The sequence below is a fragment of the Emydura macquarii genome, unplaced genomic scaffold (assembly GCF_026122565.2).
Source record: "Emydura macquarii macquarii isolate MOO-44397 ecotype Brisbane River unplaced genomic scaffold, CSIRO-AGI_Emac_v2 contig_3506, whole genome shotgun sequence".
NCBI lineage: Eukaryota > Metazoa > Chordata > Testudines > Chelidae > Emydura > Emydura macquarii.
Window position 1 is genome coordinate 2,873,207 of NW_027133643.1, and position 19,496 is coordinate 2,892,702.

Here is a 19,496-nt window from a genome sequence, read left to right on the forward strand (position 1 = left end):
CACTTCTCAGCCAGAGCCTAGGACTGTGGCCACAGGTCCAAGGCCCTGGAGAATCAGGCCCGTTGTAATCAATTAAAAAAATCCTGCAGAACTTACGGATTCAGAATGCAAGTCACCCCAAAGGGAAGTTGGCCAAGACACCTGGACTAACACCAGTGCATGTCGTGAACAGTGTTAGGTGGGATCTTTAACTACTGGTTTTCAGGACCTCAGCTTTAGAGCTCATTTGAAAACTAGCCCGGCCAGCAGCACAGGGCACTGCTTTGGGCATTGCACTGCACAAGGCTTTGGCTGTATACTGGTGTAAACACAGCACAAGCTGACGGAAGGCGTCGGCCTAGCTAAACAACCCCCCCAAGTAATATCAGCTAAGCTGACAGAAGCACTCTCCTGTCAGCACAGTTGCAGCTACACTAGGGGTGGTTCCCGCATAACATAGCTTGGATGTGTGTGCGCGCGGGGGGGAAGGGAGGGGGGGGGATTTCCCCACTCTCCTTGCTGGCATAGCTACGCCAACAAAACCGTGTAGCGTACACACACCCAACAACACAGCTATGCTGACAAAACCCCCCACGAATAGCAGAACCTATGAAATCACCAGCAATCCTTTCCGTATATACTGGGAATGTCTACACTGCGGAGACCATACCAGCATAGCTCCATTGCCACAGCTATACTGGCATAACCCCATAGTTGAGACACAGTCTACACCTACAGAAGGAATTTGTCTGTTAGTGTAGAAGCACCGCATCCCCGAACAATGGTAGATAGGTCGACTTAACCATTCTTCCATAGCTGTGCCTTCAATGGGCAGTCACATGAAGTCATGTGCTCCCCCCCAGATTTCTGCCAGGGTTTATATGCCCTGCCCTGAACCCCGCTACATATCACCAGAACCTTTAAATTGTGCCCTCTCCCACGACCAACAATTACACATCATCTCCTGGACCAACATAACTATATGAACCCAACTTTTCAGTGTAGACCAAGCCCGCATCTACGCACAGCTGCCTCCAAGTTAGTTAAAGCAGTTTAGTTCAATGCTGCAAACCGCTTTGTAGATGCTCTCATTTTGGTTTAAGAGCACCTTATTTTGGTTTAGCTTAAACCTGTAGCTAACTGACTTCAGCTAAACTGAAAAAAGCCTGGTTTAAATGAATAGAAAAGTGTCTGCACATCACTGGTTTAACTACACTGGTTTAAAATAACACCTTGACTCAAACTGGTACAACGGCGTGTGTAGACAAGTCCTCAGACTTTGCTTGGATCTCTCTTATTCACATACCTACCAGGCACAGCCCTTTCTAACTGCTGTGATGCCCGGAGATCGGATCTTTTCAGAGAAGAAAGGCACCCCACCTCCCAGCTGCTTCCTTTCAGTATCTTTAGTTTCACAGCCTCCAGCGCCACTGAACTGCATTGAGCTTTGACCCTTGAAGCGCTAGAGCATACAGTGAATTTGAGGTACATGTGGACATGGATAATTGCACTGCATAACCCCATCGTATGCAAATATCAAGAACTGGAACTTTGGCGCCATACTCAGTCGCAGTTTGCAGGCTAGATACAGTACAAGGCGCTGCTGGTTTATTCATTGATTTTAAATACTAAAGGGCGTTAGGTGCCAAGTAACAGTTAGGGTCTGAATAGTCAGACGTGCCCTCTAATTTCAGGTGCCCAGGCTGAGTCACGTTGGGCTGGGCTGGAGAATCCTAGCTACAGTCTGAAGCCAGCATTTCCAATCGCCTTACCACCAACGCTCACCGGTGTGGTGTTTTATTAGACCCGGTTCTTGGTTTCTCCCCTCACATCCAGGCATTTCCCCACTCTGACACCTCAGAGATGTGCCGTTCCCTCTGGGCCACCTCAGCTAAAGCCCCTTGCTGTGCGCCAGTAAGTGTCCATTACTGTAACTTCCTCCTTTCCAGCTTCGCCCTCCTCTCCCCTTCAGTCTGCCCCTTCCTCTTCTCTTCCCCTTCCTCCAGTTCCTTAGACCTCTGCACGGGCTTCCCTTCTACATTCAGGCTTCTTTTAGGCCCTTTCAAAGCCCTCCACACCCTCATCCCTGCTGCATCTCTGCTCTAATACCTTCTGCCTCCACCGCACTCCGGCTCACCAGCCAAGGTTCTCTTCTAACCAGGCCCATCAGCCACTCCTGACCAAGTAACCCTTACTCAGGTGAGTAGTCCCACTGAAGTCAATGGCTAACAGTTGCAGGACCAGGCCCTTTCTCCTGTGCTATCCAGACCACGATTGTAAGAACTGCCTCCCCCTACCATCCCGTTCAAAGCACTCCTAAAGCTGAGGGCTACGCGTGCTAATGGCCACATGCAACTCTGCTGACCGCTCTTTGCAGTAGAGAGCCTGTTTGTGCATTTAGGATAGGCTGACCAGCTAGCAAGTGTGAAAAATCGGGACGAGGGTGGGGATAATAGACACCTATATAAGACAAGGCCCTGAATATCGGGCCTGTCCCTATAAAATCAGAACATCTGGTCACCCTCATTTAGGGGCAGATTTTGCCTGCACCTCTTTGGCCATTGGAGGGGCCTTGGGTAACAGAACCATTGTGGTACCACTGCACATGTGGGCAGGATTTTGTAAAACTGAACATGGTGACTACAGATCCTCCAATCCTTCCCCAAGTGGAGTGTGTGAGAGCTGGGTGCTCAGGCTCCAGGGGGGGAAGTAGCCTCTGCAGTGTGGATCCAATGCTACTGTGTGGTCTTTTAGCGTCAAGGCCAAACCCTCCTCTCCTTACTTAGGCTAAACAGCTACTGCTACAAGGAGGAATTTCTTTGTGGGTGTATGAGCTATTCGAGACGGGGCCATTTTAACTGTAAAGTGCTGTGCACATCATCACGTACATAATTAATAAAGAATAATAACTTGATGCAATTTCCACCTGGCAGCTTCTGTAGAGTCTAACCGGGGGCGTAGGATCTGTAATGACATCAGGCCCTGACCAATCAGACACCATCAGGCCACTCCAAGACGGGTGGTAAGATACACACAGATGGCCAGGAAGTCACAACAGGCTTGAAGAGGGGAGGGGCTGGTGTTCAGAAAACTGCTTGGTTTATACACTATCATATAAAATCCCTTTAAAAAAAAAAAACTTCCTCCCTTCTCTTAGCTGCCAGCCACAAAAGTACTTGCGGTTGGGGGGAGACTCTCTTTAAAAGGCTATTAAATGTTCTTGTTAAAGGAAGAAGATGCCCATAATGTGATACCTTCCCCAGAGCTGTTCTTCCCTCTCCCCACGACGGTGCCTCTGCTCTCTGTTTGTTTCAACGAGCAGCCTCGTGCTGACACTGGCAATGACAGCAAGCACCAATTCATCATGAGGCGCAATGCTAATAAAACTCCGAAAGGAGGCTACTTGGTTGTATACTTGCAGCAGCAACGACTGGCACTGATGGAATCGTTTTTAACCCCTGCTGTATATCAGATTCCTCCACAAGTAAATATTTCTGTAAGACACTTGGTTAAATATAAACCCTTCTGGTGGTTTTCACCGGTTCATAGATTCCAAGGCCAGAACGGACCATTGTGATCCTCTAGTCTGAACTCCTGCATAGCACAGGCCACAGAACTTTCCCCAAAATAATTCCTAGAGAAGATCTTTTGAGAAAATCATCCAAGCTTGATTTTAAAATAGTCAGTGATGGAGAATTCACCACGACCCTTGGAAAATTGTTCCAACGGTTAATTAGTCTCACCATTAAAAATGTACATCTGAATTTGTCTAGCTTCACCTTCCTTTTGGATCATGTTTATACCTTTCTCTGCTAGCTGGAAGAACCCACTATTAAATATTTGTTCCCCTTATAGATGATACTTTTAGACTGTAACCAAATCATTGTTGCCTGCTGATTGCTGCATGTCTGAGTGCGAAGACAGGGTTAACTATAGACAAGGACTGATTTTGAGGGCATGGAAGTTTGGAAATCCAAAATTCACCCAATTTAGAAGAGCAACATCCCAAGATCCTGAGCACTGAATATAGATACAAACAAAGCAGGAGCAGATCCAAACTTCATGGCTAGCACTTGTCTCTACATTGGGTCAAAACAAACACCTGGATCTAAATTCCCCTGAACTTTGAGTAGTTCAGATCCAGATCTGAGGCCTGGTCTACACTTACCTGGCAATTTGGCAGCAGTCAATGGAAGTTACGCAAGCTACGCAGAGTAACTCCCATCCACTGCTGTGCTTCTCTTCTGCGCACCGTCTTCACTGCACTGCGTCGACGGGAATCGTGTTCTTGTCGAAGCAGCGCTACGCCACTTGAGGGGGTGGATTAACAGCGTCGACTTCTGGATCGATTGAGCAGGTCTTCAATGCTGCCATCAGTGTAGATATACCCTGAGCCTTGAAGTCTGGGCCAAGCTCTGCTGAATATCCCATGTACATATCTGGTCAAAAACCATTTTAGCAATGCTATGTTGACTAATAAGTAAGAAAGTTAGGAAACTCAGGGTGCCCACTGTACATTCATAATTAACAGTTGCCACACAATCTATCTGTACCTGTATAAAAGTTTTTTAACCCTTCAGTGCAGTATCTGTCCTGCAACACCTAGTACCAGCCCTAACACTAATGCTGGAATCAAAAATTGTAGTAGTGAAAGAGAGTGCCCTGAATTCAGCTCTGGGGAATGATCCCGTAATGGGAGATCCCTTTGCAGGATCATAGTCTTGGACAGCAAAGAAAGAAGAAACTTATTTTCAATTTTTTAAAAGACATTCCTGGGTAATGTGTAAGTCTGCACCCATCGTCTGGTCGGTCACTGGCTCAACACCAGAGCCTTACAATTCACTGCCAAATGCGGAACCTTTTACTGGGGGAGGGAGGACATAGTCAGACAGGCAGCCAGAGCTCTGAATAGCACTTGCCAGTGGCTGCCCTGGCTTTTAAATATTATGATTTTTATTTAAAAAGTTAAAGCAACTGCAAAAAATACCACACCCTCCTGCCGTCAATTTAGCCTTTTTCATACAAATTCGAAATGAAGAGCTGCTGTAGCCATGAGTGAAAGCAGCTGAAAGAGCCACAGTTGTCTGCAAATCTAGGGAAGGGGAGCTTTTTGTTACATTTCTGACAGCCTGTGCAGGGTGATGGGAGGAGATGAGAGAAACAGGAAAGGCCAGAAAAGCTGGAGTGGGCACGGGGGATAAGGAGGAACAGACGAAAGAGCAAGGCAGGTGCATTTTGTTGTTGTTGTTATGTAGGATCCATATAACGTAACAGCACTTTGAACATGGCTATATGGGTATCTTGTAATCCTGGTGACATCAATTCACTCAAGTAAGCAAATTCTGGCATGCGTTGTACAGAGGTGCCCACCAGAAAAATCAAAACCTCGCAGGGATGGAAGCTGACTGTCCCAATCCCAGCACCAGGGGAAACCCTCAGAAAGGCTCCTCCACAGGCTTATGGTGATGCAAGCTGCAGAGAGGTATTCCAGACAGGTGCCAGCACCAGGCCCATAAATCTGTGCACGTCCATCCCCTCCCCCGCAATGGCTCCTACACACACACACACACACAAGCACACAACGATTTGTATTGTGTACTGCATGTGCATATAGGCTGAGGCAGGAATTACCTGAGCTGGGGATGGCTGCATGTGGACACGGATAGACAGACGGGCATTAAAAAATCCCTGCATCAAACCTGAAGCGCTTCAGCTGTGAAATATTATACATTAAAAAAAAAGAGAAATAATGAAACCCTAGAGGTTTCCTTTTAACACCTTTTAACTTTTCTTTAGAAGGCTTAATCAGGATGGTTTTTTCCTCTCAGATAATGGTTTAAAATGAAAAACAATCCCTTAAACGCTGCCCTGGGCCTACATGACTGAAACCTACAGATGGCAGGCACTCTTACAGAAAGGGCTTCCTAATCCTTCCAGGAGTTGGAGCAGTGGCAGACTAGCGGCTTGGGTAAAACAATGGGAGCAGAGGTCCTGCAGGACAAGCAGCAGATGAGTTCCAGAGGCGCAAGAGGAACCGAACATCAGCAGAAGAGATTCAAGGGTAAGGAAGCAGAACAGGAGCAGAGGAGGCGCTCTTATAGGAAAACAGAATAGCAAAAGATGTGAGGCATAGCAGAGAAGAAGCGCAGAGTGGTAGATTTTTGGGGTCAAATCAGCAGATAGCTAGTGAAGTCCTTAAAACAGTGCAGCAGTAGAAGAGGTTTATGGGGAGAAGAATATAGAGGCAGGTGAATCTGAGGGAAGGGTGACTCTGTTAATTATAACTACGAAATAGGAAATATAGGAAACCTCTGTGAAAGGCTAGCTGCATATCACAAACCATTTGAACTTCACTCTGTAGTTAAAGAGAAAGATTGTGGCTCTCCAGTTTTCCATAGGTTCTCATACTATGCCCATCACTAAAGAAGCTAAATTTATATACTGCAAGCACATCTTTCAACAGGAGCTGCGGCTAATACTACAGTTATGGTGGGATATGTTTTTCATTCTAGCACCCTATTTTCAGTCACTCGTAATTTTCTGAAACTTTCATCATTTGGGCTGATATCTTCTAAGCATGATCTGTACCCAAAAGTCACTGGTTTGTTTTTTGAAAGCCTAAGCAAAAACAGTCCAGCTTTTTCTAAGCAAAGGGAGTAAGAAAAATATACTTTTTCTCTAACAAAAAATAAATTCTCACAACCTTTTAATTTATTTAAACACTGCTAGCACCAAATTAGCCAGGGGGATGAAAGCTAAAATTTGGCATGAAAATAGGCTTCTCTGAGGAGAAGTGCCTTCGTGTATTCAAGTGAAAAATGGTTTTGATTTGACTGAGTTACACGGCCTATTGAGAATGCATAGTACATTTTGTGTGAGTGTTTGTTAAGCTTTTAAACTGGGCTGCTAAAGAAGGCTACATTGTGCAATGGCTGGCCAACTGAGCTGTGCAGTGAAGGGTGTAATGATGACTCCGTTGTAAAGCAGGTACACAAGGAGGCAGAGTTAAGGTTACTCAGGCAGCCTTAATACTTGAATTTTCTCACTTTCAGCTGCCTTAATTTTGAGCTCTTTCATGTGCAACCTTGATGTTCTCTGTATAGAACTGAATGGTATGTTCAATGGATAAGTGTATACAGCTTTCTCTGTATATTTGTGTCACATATATATGAACTGCATAATAATACATGTATCTTACAACAGTGCTTTTCATCCATCAATCTCCACGCATTTCTCAAAGGAGGGCAGTATCATTATCCCCATTTTACAGAAGAGGAAACTGAGGCACAAGGAGGGGTGGTGACTTGCCAAAGGTCACCTAGCCAACTAGTGACAAAGCTGGGAATTGAACCCAGGTGTTCTAAGTCCCCTACCCTTGCCACTAAGCCACACTGTCTACTATACATATCTATATATATATAAATATCTGATCAATCAACACACAGAACTGTGTAAGTTAATGAGCTTTGAAATATGAGTTGAAAAAACTTTGCTTTCAATAACATTATACATCTTCAGTCTCCCATTAATCTCTTTTGCAACAATAACACCATTCAAAACAACATTCATATGTGAATTACAGTGATACTGCACCATAGGAAAATGTAGCGAGAATTGAATAGCAAAGAAAGCATAGCTTTCAGTCAGCTAGTCATCTAGGCTATATCCAAATCAGCAATGAATAATTCCTAGGGATGGGTGAAAACTGACTCAGATAATAAGAAGCGACCTGACTTTTCACCCAGTACATGAAAATAACTTTTTTTAAAAGGATAAAAAAAAACACCTGAATTTCAGCTGGAAAACTTAAATACCACAAGAAAAATCATCTCATAGAATTTCTGACCTGATTATAAAAAGGAAGTGCTGGCTATTTTGTGTCAACAGACATTATCACCAGATTCTAGCCTGATCGCCCCACCAAGGAGTTAACAAGAAATCTGGGACTTGTGCTCCTAAATCATTCAGACACTTCTGAAAATCCCACCCATAGTGACTTAGAGACCACTAGGAAACACTGACAGATTGGGATGCTTATACAGAAAAGTCCCATTCCAACACTACAAACCTTTAGAGCAGCAATCAGCCAGGCGCCAAAGCCTGGACTGCAATACCCCTCAGCTTTGAGATGTTTGAATTCCGGATCTAAATCCAAATGTTGTGACTTGAACCCATTTCTACTGTAGCGGCTCATGCACCCCCAGTCATGTGCTGTACCTCTTGCTGACGCCCCGGTATAGAATCCCATAAATCACAGATGGTACATTTTTATAGCATATAAAGCGTCCCAAATGCATCACCAGTGGTGTAAGCCAAATTTCCAAAAGCTCTGCAGACGAGGCCTCCAATTATCACCTGATATTTTGCGCACACAAATATTGACACCTTCTGATTGCAGGTTGACATTTAGACCCTGCCCCTGCAATGAGCTTCATATGGGTGCTAGGATTCTGCCTACATGAAACTCATTGAGGGATCAGGGCCTTTGAGCCTAGTTTTGGTCTTTTGGTCCTGTGAGTCTAGGAGCTATAGAATGAGGTGAATGAGATGTTGAAGAGGCTCTTTTTTCCTCTAACCTAGTTCTGCGCAATCACCGACATACATTTTCTGTATTAGGTTCAGCCACATACGCAGAACCTTTGGAATACAGTTCTTTTAATATCCCTGTGCTTTCAGAATTCCAATGCTGGCCAACAGAGTGGGCCGCCAGCTCGCAACTGGTGTCTGTTGATTTTTTTGTTTGTTTATTTGCAGATCACCAAGAGCATGTGAAGAGTGGGTATGTGTGAAAGGAACTGCAGACTGAGCAGCTTAAAACTGGAATGCTTCCGAGTACAAACCAATGTCTCCATGCTTGCAGTTACTGAGGACCAAACCCTGACCCTTCGGTAAAGCAGAGCAAACATGTTTTGGGTCTTCAGAGGGCCAGGGGAACAGCTACCTTTCCCGCAGGTCACAGAACACCAGCAATGCCATTCTGTAGCTCAGACTGCAGTCCCTTCACTGTCCATTTGCAGGGGGCTTTGGGCCAATCAATTCAATTAGTCATGGAGCCACAGATCACTACCCTGCTCCTTCCTTGCCCTCATTGTGCTCCACAAACCTCTTTGTGGGCAGTGCAGAAAGAGCTGCAGGGCAGAAACCATGCAGGGCAGAGACAGCATCTCCACAGCTGTGGGCCCCAGACAGCTAACCCCTGACAATTCTGCACCCTCCCATGGGCCCCAGGATTTCAAATCCTTTGATTTTATTCTTCACTAGAAGAACAGTGACCAAAGAAAAAGTCTCTCTTGCAAATAAAGCAGAAACATTTAATATGCCATTTCTTCCTCAGCAAAGGCTTCTCTGATTGAATTCCCTCATCAGCTCTGTGACTCCATGCGCTTATTGCATTGCTGAGCTAATGCCTATTACCTACCCACATTTATTGCAAATAAGAATTCATCTTAAACACTTGCATGAGAGCACAGGGAGAAGAAGTTCTGTCACATGGGTGCAACTCCCATGGAGATCCCGTGTACATGAGAGTATAATTTGGCCACTTAGCCATACTGGTTCAGAGTCCTGGCTAGTCAGGACTGGTATCCTGCTTCCAAAGTGATTCAGAGGAAGGGGAAAAGGAAAAAAAAAACTATCCAAAACTCCATAATACCCCTGACTAATTTGTTGCTAGTACTTGTATATTTCTTAAGCACTGTACAAAGATATAAAAAGAGACTGTCCCTGGGAGAAGAGTGACCAGTTTATGCTCCATCCATATTATTTAGTCTACATATTACAAAAGATGATATGTGTATGGAGGAAGGGGAAGCTTTGGTGTCCATCAGATGGGTGGCCAACCAAAGGCATTCAAAATCATGAGTCAGGTCCCCAAATAATATGAGATTGGTTTAAAAATCATGTGCTCTAAAAGTTAAGATTTTGGTTCATTTATTTGTCTTCTGAGTCTTTAAGGTTCGTGTTTTCAAGATATTCTGTGCAACCGTAAGTGCTAGAAGCTTACTTTTTTAAAATGAAAGCTGAGATTCTCACATTGCATGACTTCAGGAGCTCAGGCTTTAAAAATAAAACAGCAGCCATTGCAAGACTTGCTATAAAATCACAAGAGCCGACAATACTACAGCTTATCTCCCAAAACATGAGATTTCATTCTCCTTATCTTAGCATAAAACTGCAAGTGTTGTTCCTGGTCATAAAGTCACCTGGCCTCTTTTTAAATCCAGCTTTTGGGCCTGAGTCACCACTGCAGCTTTATGCCAGTGAAGCGCCATTGAAATCAGCAGAGTAACACAAGTTATAAAAATGAACTAACACAGCGATCGCCCAAGCTATTAAAAACCACAACCCACAGTTTTCCTTTGGATTGACCGGATATAGAAAGAGAACTAATGCTCGGTTAGTTCCCTAAATTAGGGATGAAGATGGGTTCTCAGAAAGCACTAGTGTGGGCAAAGAAGGGAAAACACCATTTTTCGATTTTAGAAGTGTTGGCCAACCCACATTCACAGATACTGAGTGCCTCTTGCTTAATAAAGGGATGCTAACATGGGTTCCAATTTGTAGGGGTGCCTAGATCTTACCTGTGTTCTGAAAGCAGGCTACTGCCTTGGTCAGACCATGATGACCCACCAGAGATGTATATATATGATCCAGCCCACTTAATATCAACTCACTTAATGGAAAATCTCCCTTAATGAAAAAAATTTCAGTGCCACCAAACCTTTTATTCACTAATGTTGTACAATTGCGCCCATTTAATAGCAATTGTCATTAAGTGATTTTTCCATTTAATGTCAATTGAAAATCACCTATTTCCTGCTCCAAACAGCAATTAATGCCCATTACTGTATGCAGAACCATGCAGTGGTACAGGTTTTGCAATTTTCCACTTAACCTCACTATATCATTTTTTTCTAGTGTCATGGTTTTCGACTCTGTGAAACAAGGACTTGGGTGGGCTGCAATGGTGGTTTCATTTTTGCTGTTAAAGAATTGAAAGCACTCAAATATTGCTATGGTGCAGGCCATAGAACTAGAAGTACTTAGACAGCTAGGAAAGAAATGCCTCTACTCTGGTCATTTCTATTTTAACTAGAAGAAGCTTGGTTCACTGACTGGAAAATCCAAGATAATGTCATGCTATAGTGAAATGAATGGTAAGGCCCTGGTAACACTACAGATATAACATGATAACAATGCTCTTATTCTTTAACCAGACTACACATTTGGGAGCCCAATACTAATTACTATTACTATTAACTTCAGTGAGATTCCTTACAGTAGTAAGTTCTGTGCCCTCACTAGTAAGCGTCTGCAGGATCAAGATCATAGCTCCAATTTGTAGAGACAACTAAACCTAACTGGTGAATTAACAGAGCTAAAGTCTTGGTTTGACCAAGCCTTAGGGTATATCAATATTGACGGCAGCACTGTGGCACTGCCAGATCGATTGAGCGGCAGTGGAAACCCCCTCAATCGATCTGGAAGTCGACGCCATCAATCCAACCATGCAAAAAGTTTAACGACAGGAGGGCATTTCCTGTCGGTACAGCATAGTGGGGACGCCGCGCTACGTAGATATTAGGAAGTCGACAGGAGATATGCAAGCTACACAGAATTTCGCCGGCAGTGTAGACCAAGTCTCAGTCTGACTTCCACAAGACTGAGATAAGGGCAGGCACTCGAACTGGTTGAAATTATCCATCCAAACATTTTTGATAGAAAGTTGGTTTTTTGATTAAATGGAAATTTTCATTGAAAACTTCAATTTTTGTCTGTTTAGGGATTTTGGTTGTTAAAACCAAGAAAGGTTGGGGTTTTGTTTCATTGATGAAAACATTTAAATTTTTACTACAATGTTTAAGAGAAAAAAATTCTTTTCCGAACCAGCACCAGCTGGGCCCCCTTTGTATTCCAATTCATGCCCAGATCTGTGCACTCCAGCCTAGAGTAGGGAAATTTCTGAAGCAGCAGTACCAGTGTATTGCAGACCATGGTCCTTACACTTCTAGGTGAATTTCACCCTCAGTGACTAAACCAGTGTAAACATCTTGCTTCAAAACATTTTTTTAAACAAAATGACAAAACTGCAGACACTTTTTTCATTCTAGTGGCTAAAGTCCAAAAACACAGTCTCCGTAAATAGTGTTGAACTTATTTTTTTTGGTGATAAAGCTCTTTGAGCTCCTTTTCAAATAAACATGTACAGCTTTAAATGAATAAATCATGCAAATACATGTTAATGTATACATAAATTAACACAACATAATAAGGAAACCAAAGAAACAAGATTACAAATTTTCTGCACCTCCAAAATATGTGAATGATGTTTGCTTTAGAAAGAACAAATTCATTTAGAGGAAGAGCTTATCCAGAGCCAAACAAACACGAATCCCAATGAAAGTTAATTTTATGTTCTGCAAAGAAGGAAGATGTGCTTGCCACTTAAACAGGCAAAATCCAATTAAATTAGGCAAATGTAAAAACACAGAAACAAAATTTAGTTTATTAAATAAAGTCTAAGGGCCAAATTCTCCTCTCATTTGCTGAATGAGCTGAAACAAAGGTAAGTGACAAGAGAATTTGCCCCAAAGACACATTTTCAAGTATATTTTACACAGAAATGAGACATTTCCATTTTTTGGTCTTTTGGATTCATTTGAAATCATTTAAACTAAGGAATGTTAACTCTCATGGCTGGGATACTTGGGAATCACTGTTGGAAATACATTCTTTTGTTACACATTCTCAGTACTCAGTGTTGTACACTGGGTGGAGATTTTCAACAGTCTAACTCAGCACCCATTGAGATCAATGGTATTGACTTCAGTGGCTGCAGAGTTCAGTCAATACTTTGTGCTTTTGAAAATCCTGCCCAATACTATCTTCTGCTATTTTTACCAGCCCAGCTGGTATAATTGTAAAGATCACAGCCTCATCGATTTTAAGGGCAAAAGGGGATATTATGATTATCTAATGTGACCTGCGTAACAGAGGCCATAGAACCATAGAATAATTTCTCCCTGAAGCCCAAGTTCTAATACAGATATATGACATATAATATTTCTGTAAAGTATTACAGTAAATGATCACATAACTGATACGCTATGATACTCCTATTGTTATTATATCCTCCCTAGTTAGCTTATGTGTACCAAGTGAACTTCGACAAAGAACAGAGCACCCAGTTTTTGCAAGGTGCTAATGCTAGGGTCCAATCCTACTGCCTCTCTAAACACAATTTCCGTTGATTGGATTCTAGATCCCTTTGGTGACAGTAGTCAGATAGAATAACAAAGGATGCTGGACAGTTATGAAAGATTCAATAGAAACAATAACTTAAGTTCACTGGCCACATTCCGTGCTTTCACGCCATGCAAGCCCGATGAATGCAGCACAAAATTTAGCCATAAAATTGCTTGATAATCTCTTGAGTTTGTCAAAGTTTGTAAAGTAAAGATGTCTATCAGATGTATCTAAAACTGTCTGTCTAATGTGTTTACAAGGTTCTCATGACCGTACCTCTGTGCCATGACTGACTCCTTTACTAGTCAGTCTTGGTCTATGGCCTCATAGCAGTTAATAATTCTCCATATTACTCCTTTAACTCAGCGTTTATCTGAGATTATCCTGTAAAGACCATCCTATAAGACCAAATTCATTCTTCATGATAGCTATAGATTTCAAGACTAGAAGGTATCATTGTGATCATCTAGTCTGATCTCCTGTATAACACAGGCCATAGAACTTCCCCCCAATAATTCCTAGAGCAGATCTTTTAGAAGAACATCCAATCTTGATGTAAAAATGACCAGTGATGGAGAGTCCACCACAACCATTAGTAAATTGTTCCAATTGTAAAGTACTCTCACCATTAAAAATTTACACTTTATTTCCAGTTTGAATTTGACTAGCTTCAACTTCCAGCCATTAGATCAGGTTATACTTTGCTCTGCTAGATTGAAGAGCTAATTATTAAATATTTGCTCCCCATGTAGAAATGTATAGACTATAATTAAATCACCCCGTAACCTCTCTTTGTTAAGATAATTAAATTGAGCTCCTTGTGTCTATCACAATAAGGCAGGTTTTCTAATCCTTTAATCATTCTCATGGTTCTTCTCTGAACTCTCTCCAATTTATCAACTTTCTTCTTGAGCAGTGGGCACCAGAATGGGATACTGTATTCTAGTAGTGGTCACGCTGGTGCCAAATATAGAGGTTAAATATCCTTTCTACTCCTATTCAAGATTCCCGGTTATGCATTCCAAGATTGCATTAGCTCTTTTGGCCATAGTGTCACACTGCAAGCTCATGGTCAGCTGATTACCCACCATGCCCCCCAAATCTTTTTCACAGTCACTGCTTCCCAGGACAGAGTCCCCCATCCTGTAAGTACAGCCCCCACCCTTCATTCCTGGATGTATACATTTACACTTAGTTGTATTAAAATGCATATTGTTCACGTGCACCCAGTTTACCAAACAATCCAGATCGCTCTGTAGCAGTGACCTGTCCTCTTCATTATTTACCACTCCCCCAATTTTTGTATCATCTGCAAACTTTACCAGTGATGATATTATATTTTCTTCCAGGTCATTGATAAAAATGTTAAATAGCATAGGGCCAAGAACTGATCCCACTAGCAAGACAATTTCCTGTTCAGAATTACATATTGAGATTTAGCCAATTTTTAATCCATTTAATATGTGCCATATTAATTGTATATTGTTCTAATTTTTTAATCAAAATGTCATGCAATACACAGTCAAATGTCTTACAGAAGTATAAGTATGTTATGTTAACATTGTTATCTTTATCAACCAAACTTATAATCTCATCAAAAAAAGCTAGGAAGTTAGTTTGACAAGATCTCTTTTCCATAAGCCCATGTTGATTTACATTGCCCTCCTTTAATTCTTTATTAATCGAGTCCCATATCAGCCGTTCCATCATCTTGCCTGTGATCAATGTCAGGCTGACAGGCCTACAATCACCTGGGTCACCCCGTTCACCCGTTTTAAAAACTGGCACAACATTAGCATTCTTCCAGTCTTCTGGAACTTCCACAGTGCTCCAAGATTATTGAAAACTAATATTAACAGTCCACAAGCTCCTCAGCCAGCTCTTCTAAAACTCTAGGATGGAAGTTATCGGGACCTGCTGATTTACAACTGTCTAACTTTAGTAGCTTCTGTTTAACATTGTACAGAGATACTATCTCTGGGACCTTCCTTTCAGTTGAGAAAGAAACTGTGTTTTTTGTTTGAAACAGTCTCATCACATACACTGCTGTTCACTAAGAACTGAGTGTGTTGGTTTCACCAAAGCCTCAGAATTTAAGCTATTATCATACTATTATGTATTGCTACTTCAGGGTCCAATTCTTCTCCCAAAAGAAGTAAATGGCAAAACACCTATTAATTTCCAAGTTACAGTATCAGATTCTGGTTTTTGAAGCAACAAGCTATGAGGTAGATTATTCTCTGGTACCCATGTATGATGGTTAAGGATAAGCATAGAAAATACAACCTTGCATTGCTTTATCCTCCAAGTCACCCAGCCGCCACCATTTTTCCTATCAGCCAAAGCTAATTTTGACATGTCAGATATGTTAAAATATATTTCTCCTGGAATACAAGGATTATACAATTTTCTGACAGATTTCAGTACTGAACTGTCAACAAAAATATTGCTACAATAGAGCTGCAAAGTTAACTGCACATTTTGTGATTTCTGGAGATGTCAGTAGTTATTATAAATGACTTTCCACTTAATTACCTGTTTTGGAAATTAAGGAGATTGGGGGTTCACAGCTGCTCCAGTAAGTAGCGTCAGTGCCTGCCTCATCCCACTGAGTATGATAAATAATAGATTCCCTGCCACCCAGACTACCAGACGGGTTCTGTCCAATCCCCCCAGGGAGCTGCCTTTGTCTGCCATGTGTTATGGGCAAAACATTTATGATAAAAGTAGAAATTAGATGGTGGTTAATTTGCTTCTCTGGGTCCCACATTGGGCATAAGCGCTGCTGCAGTATGGTTTGCTGGATGACTGTCAAAAAAATTACCTCAGCAAATTGCATGTGTATCAGGATACAGCACAGGGAATAGTCTCAGGCAATGATTTAGGCAAACTAAGCAGCTGAGTGTGCTCTTAAAAAATGATTGGGTGTCACCGAAGAACAAATGTTTTATTTTTCCCTTAAAAAAGCAAGTATTATATTACAGTTAGGCCACAGTCAAGGAGAGTGACATCATAGTGCTCTGGGTTGTTAGTTTATGTCTTATTACTGCTTCCAGATCACAATGATAAACTCTGTTATAACGGCAGTCCCAAAGGATGGCTCCAATGCTCCTCCCAGTATAACAAATAATACTATAGGCTACAAGAGCAATGGCCCTGAACCCTGCACCTTGTGTGAGATGTAGAGGGCCTGATTCTCATCTCACTTACACAGCTGTAAAGTGGGGTAACTCTATTGAGGTCAATCGAGTTGCATAATGGTGAACAATCCGCATAACTGAGATCAGACTCAGGCTCAAAGTCTGGGCCATTACAGATCAAGTCAAGAAGAATGTATAACACCAATGGAAGTTTTGTCTGAAGGACTGTGGGACAGATCCCAAAATAAGCTGTTTCTACTTCTAAATCAGATCCATTTCAGTCTCTGCAGTAACATAAAAACTTGCCTCCCCTCCCGTACATTTTAAAACATATATAATTATATTATAGCATGAAAATCGTAATAGATAACATCAAAAGCACATTAGAATGTCCTAGAGAAATCTGTAGTTACAGATTCCATTCCAACCACCTGAGGAAAGGCGGTACCGCTATCACCAATCAGCCTCTCTGTTTTACGCTTAACACCAGACAGATGGTACAATTCATAAGAAAACAAATTCTATTTATGGCTGGTGAAGCCACTCACCCTTTGTACTCCTGCTTCCCATGATGCCCAGGATGGGCACCAATGGGATGGCAACATAAGGCTGGACGTGCAAATTCTCATCTAGACTGTAGTTTGTCACCGTGTGTGCCCAGTGCTGCTCCCCTTCCTCATGTGGATAGTCACACTGACATCAGTGGAACTGAGTGAGAGGAGAAGGCTTTCGCATGTGGGTGTTTTGCAAAGAATAAGAATGAATTAAATTAACATCAAGCTGTGAACTGTGGGTTGCTGTTAATCCTTCACAAGAGTTCAAGAGGAGGTGCAATGGGAATTTTTAACCTTCCACCAAGTACTCAGCTGAATGTTTTTAAACCTTTCAGTGACTCACAGATACCAGCAATCCAGTGAACAAAAGCCAGTGCCACACACAGGAGACAGCTCTCTGGCAAAACCCTAACCTCTCACCTCACTACTCTTACGGGTGACCATGGGATCCTTTCTATTCTCTTGGGGTTTTTCCAACCTTACCAAGTTTTCTCCTCTCCTCTGTAATGCCTGCGTATCTTTTGGTAGGTAACTGGCTTAGAATAACTGTCATGCTACAGCCACTCCGTTTACAAAGACCTTAGCCACCTAATAAATGACTTGAAACTTTAGCATGCATGTTTAGCCGTATACAAAATATAACTTTGTATTTTACTACTGAAAAGCAATTATCAGCACAGTTGTAGTCAACACACCAAGACCCTTATGTACACTGCATCTTTCATCTTTCAGGGGGAGAGTTACTAAGGGAAGCATTGAATTTCAGTGGAATTTGTGCTCCTAAATCCCTTTGGTTGTTTAGAAAAATCTCCCTCTAAACCTCAGAGTATATATAAAAATGCACTCTTAAAAACAGAATTTGGGATAACTTTATATTTTTTTAAATTTGCTACAAACAAGCCATCTTGTTGATAAAAGTGCTCAGCATAAATTTCCTTGTAGAAAACATGATTGTTGATGGAATCTGTTGAGGAACAATTACAGTTTATTTTATTATGGGACCAGGTTAAAGGGTTCTAGCTTTTAACTAATGCTCTGCTCACTACCATGAAATCTGCTGATAGATTTTCATTAGATAGATCCATCCTTGCACCCTTCAGTAGTAAGAGCCAAAATCTCCATTTTTGCTTTCATTTCACAACATAAGGACTTTAGCTAGGTTGACAACTTTGGTCTCTACAACCGTAAATATTTATCTATTCAAAGGCAGTATTTATCTTACAAAAGCACACATACCAGTTTTGCCTCTGACAAGTGTCTTGTTTATTTATTACTCTAATAACAAATAGACTGTCATCCCTGCTGGGCCTCACAGATGAACTAAATCTACTGACACAACTGATTGGGAGCGGCTGCAAATTATTTTATTAAAAATTGTGCAATAGCCGATTCGTGTTAGGGGAAAAAAATGCTGAAATCATTATTTCCGATAGTGACATATACATTCTGGAGTAACAATGTTCAAGGAAGCTACAAAAATGCTTTGTAACCTGTGTGCTTCTACTGCAGCATTTGGTTTGTTTTGTCCAAGGAGGGAAGAGGTGGGGGGAGGAAACATGGGTTTTTTTGTTGAATGCTCTTTTTCTTTGTACATGTGCAGAGACTAAAACAGGGCAACTTAGAAGGGTCCAGAGGTAGAAGAAAGGGGTGTGCTGTGGGTAGACACAACGGCTGTCTCTGAAGCTGTGAGGAGGGTTTCCATTAAGGGCAAACAGTCTAGCAGGTTGCACACATCCACCATCTGAGAGCTGAGCCTGTCAGACCCCACTTGGGCAGAGGTTATTAGTAGGAATTGAAGACTCAGACAGCTCTGTGGATTTAGCTGCTGAACAATGTAGGGGCAAGATGTGTCTGCTGTAAGGGCTGCATTTCAGGGCCTGTGCCACTTTAGATCCAGGCTATAAACTCTATTTCAGTGGAAGCCAGGGAGACCAGGTACTCAACACGCTAGGTGGGGAGTTATATGGGCCCATGGTGCCCGTGCTCCACCAATATTCAGGAACATGGACTCAGCTCTACCAATATCTCTGTGCTGCTGGGGGGCTGGTTGCAGAGCCTCCAGTGGTGCTTGGCCGTGCAGGGGCAGAGTGCAGCGGCCCCCAGCACCCAGGGCAGCCCGGCCGTTCTGCCCCCATCCCAGACACACTCACAGTGGCTGGCCAGGAGCTGCTCCGGTGCCGGCCGCTCCCTCCTCACAGCCCCGCCCCTTCCCCCTGCCCCTCTCCCAAATGGGCCCAATGCACTGGCCAGGAGCCACTCCTGCCCCAAACAGCACGGCAACCGCCCCCACCTCCTGGCCCCACCCCTCTCCCATGTGGGCCCGAGAGCCCTCCCCCCGCCAGGGGCTTACAAGGCAGGTGGGGGGGCAGGACATGGACCAATTCTGGGCACCACCAAAATTATACAAACCTAGCGCCCACGCTCAACATAATATTAACAACAAGGGGGAAGGATCATAAGCCAAAACAGGGAAAGAACAGGTTAAAGGATATTGAGATAAATGAGACGTGTTCAAGTCAGCAGGGCTTGATCAAATTCATCCTACGGTACTTAAAGAACTAGCTGAAGGAAGCCCGGA